Source organism: Macaca nemestrina, chromosome 7 (genome assembly GCF_043159975.1).
Source record: "Macaca nemestrina isolate mMacNem1 chromosome 7, mMacNem.hap1, whole genome shotgun sequence".
Classification (NCBI taxonomy): Eukaryota; Metazoa; Chordata; class Mammalia; order Primates; family Cercopithecidae; genus Macaca; species Macaca nemestrina.
In genome coordinates, this window is record NC_092131.1 from 103,253,358 (window position 1) to 103,265,981 (window position 12,624).

Here is a 12,624-nt window from a genome sequence, read left to right on the forward strand (position 1 = left end):
ATGTTAAAAAATACACATAACTTTTAACCCAGTTAAATTCTAACTCTGTGTCATTACCAAAGGTATCAGAAGAAAAAAATAATAAATATGTCAGGGCAAAACATTTGTATATGTGAACAAGACATGTTCATTGCAACTTTTTATGAAAAAGTGGGAACTGTTAAATGTGCATCAGTAGAAAACAGACTACATATATTGTGAAACAGCCATACAATGGGATCTGATAGAGCTGTTAGAAGTAATGAGGCAAATCTGTACATATTGATTTGGAAAGCTCTCTGAGACAGTTGAACTGTGTTTAGTATGATGCTATTTTTCATATGAAGAAAAAACAACTGTGCTGAACTTAAAGTCAGTATACATATAAATACATACATGCTTGTAGAGTCAGAATGCTTTTGAAAGGACATAAAAGACTATTAATGGTTTTCTCTGGAAAGTGGGCATGGAAGTGAGGGAAGATAGACATTTCCCTTTATCTTTGTAATTTTTTTTTCACTGTGAACATGAATTAAGATTTTTTTCATTGTAGTAAAAAACATAAAATTTATCATCATAACTATTTCTTAAGTGTAACACCACTGCGAGTTCAGTAGTGCTACTGAAGTACATTCATGTGGTTATGCAACCAGTCTCCAGAACTTTCACCTCGCAAAGCTGGAACTCCATACCCATTAAACAACAACTTCCCGTTATCCCTCCCCACAGACCCTGGCAGCCACCATTCTACTTTCTGTCTCTGAATTTGATTACTCTAGTGCCTCATATAAGTGGAATACTAGTATTTGTCCTTTTGTGACTGGCTTATTTCACTTAGCATCATGTCCTCAAAGTTCATGCATGTTGTAGCGTGTGTCAGAGTTTTCTTCCTTTTTTTTTTTTTTTTTTTTTGAGATGGAGTCTCTCGCTCTGTCGCCCAGGCTGGGGTGCAGTGGCGCAATCTCGGCTCACTGCAAGCTCCGCCTCCTGGGTTCACGCCATTCTCCTGCCTCAGCCTCCCAAGTAGCTGGGACTACAGGTGCCCGCCACCATGCCCGGCTAATTTTTTTTTTTGTATTTTTAGTAGAGATGGGGTTTCACCGTGTTAGCCAGGATGGTCTCAATCTCCTGACCTCGTAATCCACCTGCCTCAGCCTCCCAAAGTGCTGGGATTACAGGGTGCCCCGTCAGAATTTCCTTCCTTTTTAAGGCTGAGTAATACTCCATTGTGGGTAGGTACCACATTTTGTTTATCCATTCATCCATCAATAGACACTTGGGTTGCTTCTACCTCTCGGCTATTGTGAATAGTGCTGTGATGAACAATAGATGTGTAAATATCTCTTGGAGAGCCTGCTTTCAGTTATTTTGGGCATGTACCCAGAAGTGGAATTTAATGAGATTTTCTTAAAAGTATTTAACAGATAAATTCACCTGCAGCAGTAGAAGTGGTATTAGGTAGACACTCTGTGGGCTAGTTGAACTGAGTAGTCTGAGGCCAGATTTTCTTTACCAGCCTTCCAGGGGTTTAGCAATTTCATTCCTGCCCCCTGAGCCTTTCCTTTGCGCAGAGACAGGAGGAGGCTTAGCAGGCTTGGGAACCAGCTGCTCCCATCTGCATTAATTCAGCACATTTCTATAGCTCCCTGAAGGAGGAGACGCTGCAGCAGCATTTAATTAGTGGCCAGGAACATGCTTTCCCAAGGACACGACTTATTTCTCAGCCAGCTGCTGCCTGTTGCTCCCTAGCAACATGAAGTACTCACATCTGATTGCTCTAAGGCCCTTTCTCTCCAGACGAGGGGGTGGCCAGTTCACCTGCCGTCATAGCCTGGGGTGGAGGCAGGGGTGTCCTTGGGTCTGGGGCTAATTCTTCAGAAGAGAGTGGTCCGAACTTGTTATTCCTGCCAGCTGTGGTGCTGAACCTCTTGATCCTTGAACTGCCTACTGGTGGTTCAGGTGCTCCACCACTCCTCTCCTTCAAGTTCATGATTAGAGCAGACAGAATGTGACCAGCTATTACACAGACATGTGTATTACACACAGCTATTACACAACATGGCCTAGAAAAGTCCACTGGGATTTAAAAGTACAACTTTGAGGAAGAGGGAATGATCTCACTCCCAGTTGGGAGGCTTGCCTTTCAGGATGGACTGGCAGAGGGAGGTATTGGAGGCCCTGGCACCACATCACCTTGTGCAAGGGGAGCAAGGGGAGCTTCAGCCTCACCCTAGGTGGCTGGCTAACTGGCTAATTAGGGTCCTTGGAAAGAGAGAGTGGGATGGCAGATATTCAAAGCAGCCACCACTATGTGTCTGAACTTGTCTTCCTCACCAGGTTTGAGAGATGGCTGCTCAGAGACTAGACTTCAGACCAGGCTGGTTCCTCCCAAGTGCTTCTGCAGAGGTTGCAAACTGGAGGCCTTGAGATGAGGTGCTGCACACTGACATGCTTTATTTAGTATATTTGCAGTTTTGAAGTTTTTAAGAATATCCTGCTTTTTCATGTTGCTGTCAGGAAGCCCAACAGTCCCACATGCCAATAACTGGGGCCCCCTTTAGACTGAGCATGTGTGCTTTCCAGCTTGTACAGTCCCCTCATCATTCCTTCAGCTCTGTTTGAGTGTGAGACTCCTGTGCCCTTCTCTAGCCACAGTGGTGAGCATGGCTGTGTCTGCAGGGGCCACCTCATATTTATTCATTCATTCCACAAACGTTTATTGAGTTTCTTTTGAGTATCTGGCCCTGAGCTAGGCACTAGGCTAAAAAGGTCAATACGGTGTGGTCTTTGGATTCCCTGAGCTTATAGACCAGGTTCAGAGACAGACAAATAAATGGGCTGGGGGGATTAACTGAAATCAGGTGACAGAGAGGTGCACAAGGGTTGGGGGAGCACAGAGACCTTGGGTATCTGACCTAGACTTGGGGGTTGGGGAAGGCTTCTGGCAAAGATGTCACCTGAGTTGAAAATTCTGAAGGATGAGAGGAGTTAGCCCGATGACAATAGGGGAGAGGTGGAGGAATGGGAAGAGAAGGGTGTTCCAGCCAGAGGCAGTGAGTTGTAGATGCATGGATGCTCAACAGAGTTTGGCATGCTTGGGGACCAGCAAACAAAACCTTACCTAAAGCTTAAGTGCCCCCGTTGGGGTGGCCAGGGAGGCGGTGGGGAGCAGACCTTGAAGAGCCTTGTCAGCCTTCTGAGCTTTTGCGTTTAGAGAGCCCTTGAAGAGTTTAATTGGTGAAGCCATTTGTCAGATTTGTGTTTTCAGATTACCCTGGCTACAGAATGGATTTGTTGCAGGAAGCAGGGAGGTCTAGAAAAGACGCCTTTACAGTCACATAGGAAATAAATCATCCATGCGTAGGAGACTCCTGAACTCCTCCCTCCCACCCTGTAGGCAATGGAGACCTGATGAAAGGGAGGAACAGACTTTCAGAGGTGCAGAAACTGTCCTAGGTTCGGCTCCTGCTGTTTGCATTCAGCCCGCGTTCTTATTGCTTCCTCTGCCCACTTTGTTCCTGCTTCTCCCACCCTCACTAGCTTCTTATAACTGGCAGCTGGACTTGATAATATCAGCGGAGGCTTGGCACAGTGCTGGCACACTCAGTGCTCAATCAGGGACAGCTATTGTTGGACAACCTGGCTGGCAGAGATCTCAGCTTCTGTCCAAGCTGCTGCCTCTCAGATGGAGCTCTCAGTCTGCTGGTCACTATTGCATGTGTCCTGTCCCAGCCCAGGGCACCATCCCCTCTACACTGACCAGGTCTCAGTGCCCTGTGCCCCAGGGTGGATGGTCAGGAGTGCTTGTGGGTTGGCAGTGGCCAAGGGATGGGGAGGATGGGATGGATGGGCATGATACAGAGAGTGAGCAGTTGTACATGGGTGGCCAAGGGAAGGACAGAGTCAGGGGTGAGTTAGCAAGTGGGGGAAGATGGTGCCCAACCAAGACTGGGGAGCCACGAAGAGGCCAGTTGGGAAGGAAAGATGCCAGACACGATTTGTGGTGCTCACGAGAAGATACCCAGTGGGAACATGCATAGGAGAGGCAGGTAATGAACCTGGAGAGCCAGACCTCGAGACTGGAAGTCAAGCTTGAGGAGCCAGAGGCAGAGCATGCAACTGGAGCCGCTGAGTCACCCAGGGGAGTGTTTTGAGCAGTAACTGTGTGCCAAGCATGGTGTTCTCACTCTATTAACTGCTTAAATCCTCCCAGCAACCCTGTGAAGTCAACCAGGAGGTATTTCTGGACTGCTCAGTTACCAGCCCTCAGTTACTGAGTGGAAGAGTCAGGATTGGAGCTTGAGTGGTCTCTGCTTCTGAAGCTTTTGTTGAGAACTGTCATGTGCCTGCATTGCTGCCCTCTCTGGGCACCTGTCCTAGGGAGTTGTCAGACATTCCTACCAATCTAAATGACAGCTCTGTGAAGGAGGCAATAATATTCCTGTTTTCAGATGAGAACATTGAGGCTCAGAGACTTGCCCTAAATAACACACTGTGGATGTAAAAGCAGGATTTGAATTGAGTCTCTGATTCTGAAGCCCGAGCTGTTGTCATGAGCACATGCTGTCTTTGGGGCCAGGTTGGATAGTGAAGGAGGCGAGGACCCCTGCAAACCTGAGGCAGAGGAGTTCTGTGACCTGATGCCCAGATGAAGCAGAGGGGAGGGGAGTAGGAGCGAGAGAGGGAGAGTGCCGGAGGGACAGAATTCGTCACACTCGCCAAGGGAGGGAGGCTGGTGAGTTGCCTAAGATTTGGTCTCTAGAATTCTGACTCCATGCTTCCTCAGCTATCTGACCCTGTTGTATTATCTCAACCTCAGTTTCTTCATCTATAAATAGGCATCATAATACTGACTGCTGAGTGTTGTGTTGAGGATGAAATGAGAGACTGCATGTCTGGCCAGGGTCTAATGTGTAGTGAGCCATCCACAACAGAAAGCACTTGTCAAGTGCCAGGCTAGGCTGCCCTCTCCAGAGAGCCTCTCCTTCAGTCAGGGTGGGCACAAGTGCATGTGTGAAGGGTTAATTTGGCATTTTCAAGTCATTCTACCCATAGTGAGAAAGGACAAGCTTTTTCCATTTCTGGAGAGACTATAGGAGATGACAGCCCTTGGTCTGGCTTCCATTCCAACTGCTGCTTACTGATGAAGTGAAAATAGGAAGCTACCACCTCTCAGTTCTCCTGCTGTGCAGGCAACACTGGCCTGTCTCAGCCTGCAGACACGTGCTAGGTGTGTGTATTTTATATTGTGTGAGCCACAGAACAACAGGAGTCTGGCTTGGGGGTGGAAGTGCAGAGGAAGATGGTGGAAGGCTGTGTCCTTTCCACAACTTCTTCAGAAAATACAAAAGAGCGGCTGGGCTGTGGCCACTCAGTGCTGCAGGTAGCACAGAACCGCAGGCAGTCTCACACTGCAACCTCACACTGAAGCAGTGCTTGCAGGGTCTCCGAGGCCAACTAATTCAGAGGCTCCCAGCAGTTTCCAGTCCAGGGCCTCGGTTCGCCCATACAGTGACTTCAGTGGGCTCACCCCCATGGTTCTACTTTTCGGACCCTTTGAGTGACGTTGTCATTTGATTGGTTCCCATAGTATTCGAACCTCTTTCTGGGTTTGTGCGGTCCTACACTTCCTGAGTTCTAACTGGAAGCAAAGGCCAGCCTCCCTCACGGGGGCATTGCTACTGAGGCTCTGCCAATCAGCCCACCTGCGCCAGACTTCTGGAGCCAGCTGTGCAACACACATAGCCTGGGGGAGCTCCCTTTCCTAGGGCAGCGGCCCCCAGATACTAGTATTTTAGTACCAAAGTTGAGTTTTCCAGATGACATCTGGAAACAGCATAAAAAATTATTCTACTACTGGAGTGATGAGAATCAGGCAAAAGGATTCCCACTGTATAGACTGGGAAACCAGTAAGAGAACAAGGACAAGGGAGTCACTGACAGGGTCACAATTAGCATGCAGGCCTTTCATTTTATAGTCTTGCCACTAGATTCTTAAGGTCCATTCATAGTTTTCAGGACACTTTCTGAAGAGGGTTCTAAAGCTATTCCTTTGGGCCTCCTTAGAGTGCAAACAGATGAGCTGAAGGCCCTGACTAGTTAAAGCAGGCGTCTACAAGCCCCACCCAGGAGGAGTGCAGGGGAGCTAAGAACAGTGAGCACTTCTTGGGCACTTGAACCAGACACTGTGCTAAAATTCTTTGTGTATGTCAATTATGATCCACTTAACTCTCTGAAATGCCTACTGTTACTGTGTTCTTCTTATAGATAAGGAACTCAGGCACAGAGAAACTAAGTAACCTTCTGAAAGTCACAAAGCTGGAGCCAGAATTCAAACTTAGACTTCAAGTTTGCGGCTCAGTCATCTTTACCCTGCTACGTGAGGCACTGGGGAAGGGCATGGAGTAGGGAAGGATAAACGTTTTATCTGGAACTCACACTGCATGCAGGTGGCCAGCCATGTGGGAAGGAGGGAAAATCCCCATCTGAGCCACAGATCCAAACCAGAAGAAACTGAATGAGATGCTCTGAGGGATAAGGCCTGTCTTAGAGACATCCTCGCATCTAGGAGAGTGGGTGGCAGATGGGCAGCCGTGGAGCCCAGCCCTGACCAGCTGCTGTTTGCAGGGGAGAGCTGCCTGTGTACCCCTGTGGTGAGTGTGTGGTGACAGTGGGATTAAGTGTACCCAGCAACCGTAGGGACCATTGGTGGAGACGCACGGTGGGCCCTTCTGCCTGGCCCTTCCCGCAACTCTGAGTCCTGGATGCTTAGGGCTTTCTAATCTCCATCCCCATGGCAGTGGGATGAGACACAACCATTACTAAGGCCTTGGAATCTCCCACCTCTCAATGGCCAGGCGGTTCACCCAGCAAGTGTCTCCTAATCTGAAGAGCTGGGAGAGCAAAAGATTTTATGAATTATTAGAGAACCCCCTTTAACCTCCCTTCTAGAAAGGAAGATGTAAACCAGTACAATGGGCCTGTAGTTGGTACCTGAAGTGAGTGATCTCTCTCCTCCCCTCCTCTCAATTCTGCTTCTTCCATGTTTTCTACATCCCCCATGATTTGAGTCTTCTGATTCCATTTGTTATGTCTGCCTTCTGTTTCCTGCCTCATTTCACAAAGGATTAGATGCCCCTCTCAACAATACATTCAAAATAATACAATAATAAAGTAAATATTTGAATAATTTGGAGTCAGAGGAATATATACTAAACCCCTGAGGTGGACGGAATGCCAGGATTTCTTAGTGACCCCTTTTCAGAATACCGCTTCTGGAGCCATTCTAGTATGTCTCAGAATGACCTGTGGGACACATTTTCTTTTCTTTTATATGATATAAGCAGTTTATTCAATGCATATTTATTAAGCACCTATTTTTTGAAAAGAAAAAATATCCCTTCTTTTCTAAATTCTTTTGTCACATTTTGGAGATACCACTATGGTCCTTTCAGAATCAGACCCTGGTTAATGTTTTGGGTTCTAGATAACACTGTAGAATCCACCCCATATATCATTTTAGTCATTCATCTTGTTGTTAATTCAGAGTTCACTTATCATTTTGGGATGGTTCTCCAGAAACATTCTAGAAAACCATCTTAAAAATCACATTTTGTAATCCACGCCAGTGTTGCCATGCCGTTTTCTGGAACATGGCTGAATCTGGAGCTGGGCGTTTGCTCCTCTGCATTGTGGGGTGGGTCAGGACAGCTCTGGGCAACTGACATGGTTAGAGGTGAGGCCCCCACTCCAGCCACCGCCATAGACTGTCCTCTTCAGTGAGGCCTTCAACACACATTTAGCACCTACCCAGCACTTTCCTAGGCCCCAGCTACAACAAAACCACAAATCCTGCCTTCATAGAGTTACATTCTAGCCAAAGACAAAGAACATAAGAAAACTAATAAACGAGTGACATGATCTGACTTGTGCTTTAAAAATAACACTGTGAGGTAGGTGGATCGCTTGAGTCAGGAGTTTGATACCAGCCTGGCCAACATGGTGAAACCTCATCTCCACTAAAAATACAAAAAAGCCTAGCCAGGCGTGGTGGCATGCACCTGTAATCCCAGCTACTTGGGAGGCTGAGGCATGAGAATGTCTTGAACCTGGGAGGCAGAGGTTGCAGTGAGCCGAGATCGCACCACTGCACTCCAGCCTGGGTGACAGAGGGAGACTCTGTCTTAAAAAAAAAAAAAAAAAAAAAAAATCACTCTGGATGTTGGGGGCAAAATGGGGTTGTGCTTGGAGGATAAGGTGGTTAGGAGGCCAAGGCAAAGGGCCAGGCAAGAGTAGGGTGATGGCAGGAGAAATGGTGAGAAGCGGTCAGATTGGGTTATATTTTGGAGGTTGGGCCAACTGGACCAGTCAATGAGCTCAGCACAGGGGTAAGGAAAAGGAGTCAATGACTGCAAAGCCTGTTGGCCTGAACTGAGTGAGTGGTTACCTTAGGTAGGACTGGGTCAGAGGAAGGATTTTCTGGGGATGGGATGAAAACCAAGAGTTGCAGTTTTGCCATGTGGGTTGAGCTGTTTATTAGACATTCAATAAGAAGATCTATATATTTCTAGTGATCAGTGACCACGTTACTAAACCTGAGCTGGGTGTGTCAGAGTAGAGAGGGTGGACCCACAGGAACAGGCTGCCAACCCCACAGCCTATGACCAGAGCAACCTGGAAGACCCCCACCCATGGCAACTTGCTCTAGTTTTATAAATTCACTCATTCATTTGACACATTCAACACACATATTGAGTGCCATGCTGGATACTTTCAATGTGCCCTGCAAAGGCACAAGTTTATGGCATAATCTAAATAAATAGATAACGTATTCTTTTCTTTTGCCATATTTAGTGCCGTAACTTTTGAAAAAACACAAAAGCTGGCTGAGTGAATGGATCAGTTTATAAAATACAGTTAATAAGGCCCATGAGGCCTGGCTCCCATTGCTAGGCCGGTGGGAGGACACGTGAACTCGGAGCCCTTTTATTCTGTGCCTCTGTCCCTCAGGCCACTCTCTCCAGGCCACCATCTCACTGCTGTCCACTCTCCATTCTCCAAGTGTTGCCATGCTTCTGATCACAGCCCTGCTCAGGACCCTTAGGCATGCCCCAGCCTCCTCTGCAGGCCCTTCACTGCCTGGCCTCAGCCCTGTTTCCAGTCCTTCCCCTTAGCCTGCACCTGCACTGACTCCACCCCATCCTGCCCGGATCACTCAGGAGGGCTGTTTCCTGGCTCCTGGAACACAGCCAGTGCATTTCTTTGCCTTCTCCACATCACTCACGCCATGCCTTCTGCCCACTTGTTGCCACAGAAGGCCTAGCCCAGCAGCTGCCACCCTCAGAGGACTTCCTTTCCTGCCTGGTCCCTGTCCATCTCCACCCCCAGCACAATGACTGCTGTGCTCCTCGGTGCTCCTGAGGTGCTGGTCCTTCAAGGAATCACAAGCCCACCTAGGAAGCACTGCTGCCTTCTGCCTGGGAGGCTGGACTTCTCCTTCAGTCACAAGGTGCAGAGAAGGCAGGTGGCCCGTGTTCTCACTGCCCAGCCAGCTCTGTGTGCAGTTGGGAGCCAACTCACTGTGCACTCCTGGAGGCTGAGACAGGGTCGACAGTCTAAAGCTGTGCTTTTCAGCACGTCCAGGGTAGGGTTACTGCAAAGGCCTTTCCTGGAACTTGCTAGAGGTGCAGACTTTCAGGCCCCAGCCAGGGCCCACTGAACCAGCACCTGCATTTTCACAAGGGTCCCTAGGAATTCATGTGAAGAGCCGAGGATGAGAAGGGCTGGTAAGAGAAGGGCTAATCATCTCCAGACAGGACTTAATAAAGGACAGCAAAATGAATCCAACAGTGGTCACCCATTCCAGGCCAAGTAAGAGATTAGAAATTGGAAAAGGTGTATTGCACCAGTCAGGCTCTCGGTTGCAGGAAACAGAAACCACCCTGGCTATTTCAGGTGGAAAAGGATTTGTTACCGGATATTAGGTGTTTACATATCCTTGGAAGGGTCCACAGTGTCCCTGCAGATGCCCTAGGTTGCTGCTACCTTGGTCCCCATCAGGTAGACAGGGCTTTGGGAGGGATTGTGGGGGTGGGTGACCTTCAGCTCCTTGACCCCAATGGAGAGGTTGTCATGGCCACTGTCACAGCCACCTCTCAACAGCCATAAAGTTGCTATGGAAAAATCCACCATCTCCCCAACCAAAGCGTGGGGAGTAAGCAAATGCTTTACTAAAAAGTAGAAAAAACCCCAACAAACCAAGGGCAGGGGGTGGGGGTGGGGCATGAGGATGGTCTCTGCTGCTCTTCTTCCAATTCTTGTGCAAGCACAACTAGTGAGACACCATATACAGCCACAGCTGCTTTCCCCTGCTTGGAAGTCAAGCGATGGGCAGCTGGCTTGTAGAGTGTGGAGCCTGTCACAAGTGCAGGATGGTGTCTCATGATCTGGCTGGAGGCTTGCTGCGCTGCAGAAAACCTGTGAGCCTACTCCATGCCACTCTAAAGCAGACTTTAACAAGAGAGTTCTTGGGAGCAAAGCGCTGATGGTGACTCATGTGACTTGGTTGGGGCATCACTGTGCAGGTAGATAATGGAGCATGCTTCTTCATGCTTCCTCCAGGAGACGCCTGGAAGTGGAAGGCTGGAGGAGCAGCCTGTATGGTAGGGCAAAGAGAGAGGGGCAATGGCCAGGTAAGTTATGCTGCCAGCAACAGGTGACCCCCGACGCTCCTGCAGCTCAGTGGGTACTGTGAAGGGAGCTGGGCTTGCGCCAACATTGCTGGTACCCCTCTCACCTAATGGGGCTCAGGGGTCCCCCCAGTAGGAGGCTGGATGGGGTGGGCCACAGGGCAGGAGCTGAGACAGGTGAGGAGAGGCAGTGCAGAGTGCTCAGGCTTGTCAGGGAAGGGGTTGTATTTGGGTTCAGGCTTGTCAGGGAAGGGGTTGTGTTTGGGTTCTCCAAGGAGCCGACCTGGAGACAGCTCTGTGTTGGAGATTAGGGAAGTACCCCAGGATCAATGCCTGTGGGAAGAAGAGGAGGAAGCGGGATCAGGCGGAGGAAGAAGGTGAGTTGTGCTGCAGGCCCCTGGGGGGTTCAGTTGGAGCCAAAAGTGTCAGGGATGTCCCCTGTTGGTGGACATGCCATTGGAAGGGTGTGGCCTGGGCTGTCCCTGGGGCTGACAGTGCTCCTGGTAGCTGGGCGATAGGTGCTTCCATGAGGAGGTCTGAGGCAGTACAACTCCATATCCCCCTCAGAAGAGCCTGGGGCAGAGGTCTCTGCATGGATGGATGGGTGGGGCAAGTCTCCAAAGAGCTCACTCTAGGGCCTTTGAAAGAATCCCTCTGGAGTAAAGGAGGTGTGACTGCCAGGGTTGGCCAAGAGAGCCCCACATATAGCACCTGCTGAGCAAAACAACGTGAGTTCTCCCCAGTTCCATCTTCTGCGATCCCAGACCTGGAAGAGCCTGAAGATGAGGAGGGGAAGCCGCACGTGGGTGGTGAGATTGAGGTTTTATTATAGACTTGACTGGACTTTTAGGTCCCTGAAGAAGAGTCATAACTATCAAATGGGATTTATTCTTGGAATTAAAAGTAACCAGGTCAGGCGCAGTGGTGGCTCACCCCTGTAATCCCAGCACTTTGGGAGGCCAAGGCAGGTGGATCATTTGAGGTCAGGAATTCGAGACCAGCCTGGCCAACATGGAAAAACCCTGTCCCTACTAAAAGAAGAAAAAATACCAGAAAGCCATGGAGTCTCCCTGAGATGGAGCTTCAGGAGTCTAGAAAGGGTGATGTGAGGAAGCTGATTGGAGGCAGTGATGGGAGAAAAATAAAGCGTATCTTGTCAGTACTCCAAGTTCAGCCCGCTACTGAGTCTGTACTCACTGAGGGGTTGGGATAGGGTGGTTATGTCCTTGTGTGGCAGGGAGCAGAGGAGGTGGGGGATGCTGCACTTTTGGTTTGTCGCATCCTGGGAGGCTTTGGAGTCCACGTGTGACCCAGTTTTCTGCCTCTGTCTGAGCAAAGTGAGCTCTGATTAGAGAGGGTGTAAGAGCTCTAAATGACTGCAAAGTTCTTTTCAATCAGACAGAAAATAGGTGAGAAATGCATTTCCGTTAATGCCCCAATTATCCCACTCCCAACAGGACAAAAAATGTGCTTTTGCCTGCTCCCAGGGACAAGACCACCAGGATCCCCTGTGTGTCCTTTCCCAGAGGCAGCCCGGCTGGCACAGCTGAGGGGGCTGGAGAGGGGTCCTTGCAATGCACTGAGGCTTCCCCCCTGGCTTTCAGAGGGCCCAAGATCAGGCCCAGGCGAGTCCCATCCCTGAGACAGGGCCCACACAGGCTCTGCTGGTGGCGCCCCTGCAGCCACCTCCGTGCTTCTCACCCCTCCTCCACCCGGAAATGGCACCTTTGCCTCTGCCATGGTTTGGATGTCCCTCCAAAACTCATGTTGAGATTGAATTGCCATTGTGACAGTATTAAAGGGTGAGGCCATTAAGAAGTGATTAGGTCATGGAGTAGATTGTTAGAAAATCCAATTTTGCCCTTGCATTCTTTCTCTCTCTTTTTCTTGTGCTCTCTTTCTCTCACATGCCCTTTCTCTTTCTCTCTCATGCTCTCTCTCTCTCTCTCTCTCATAT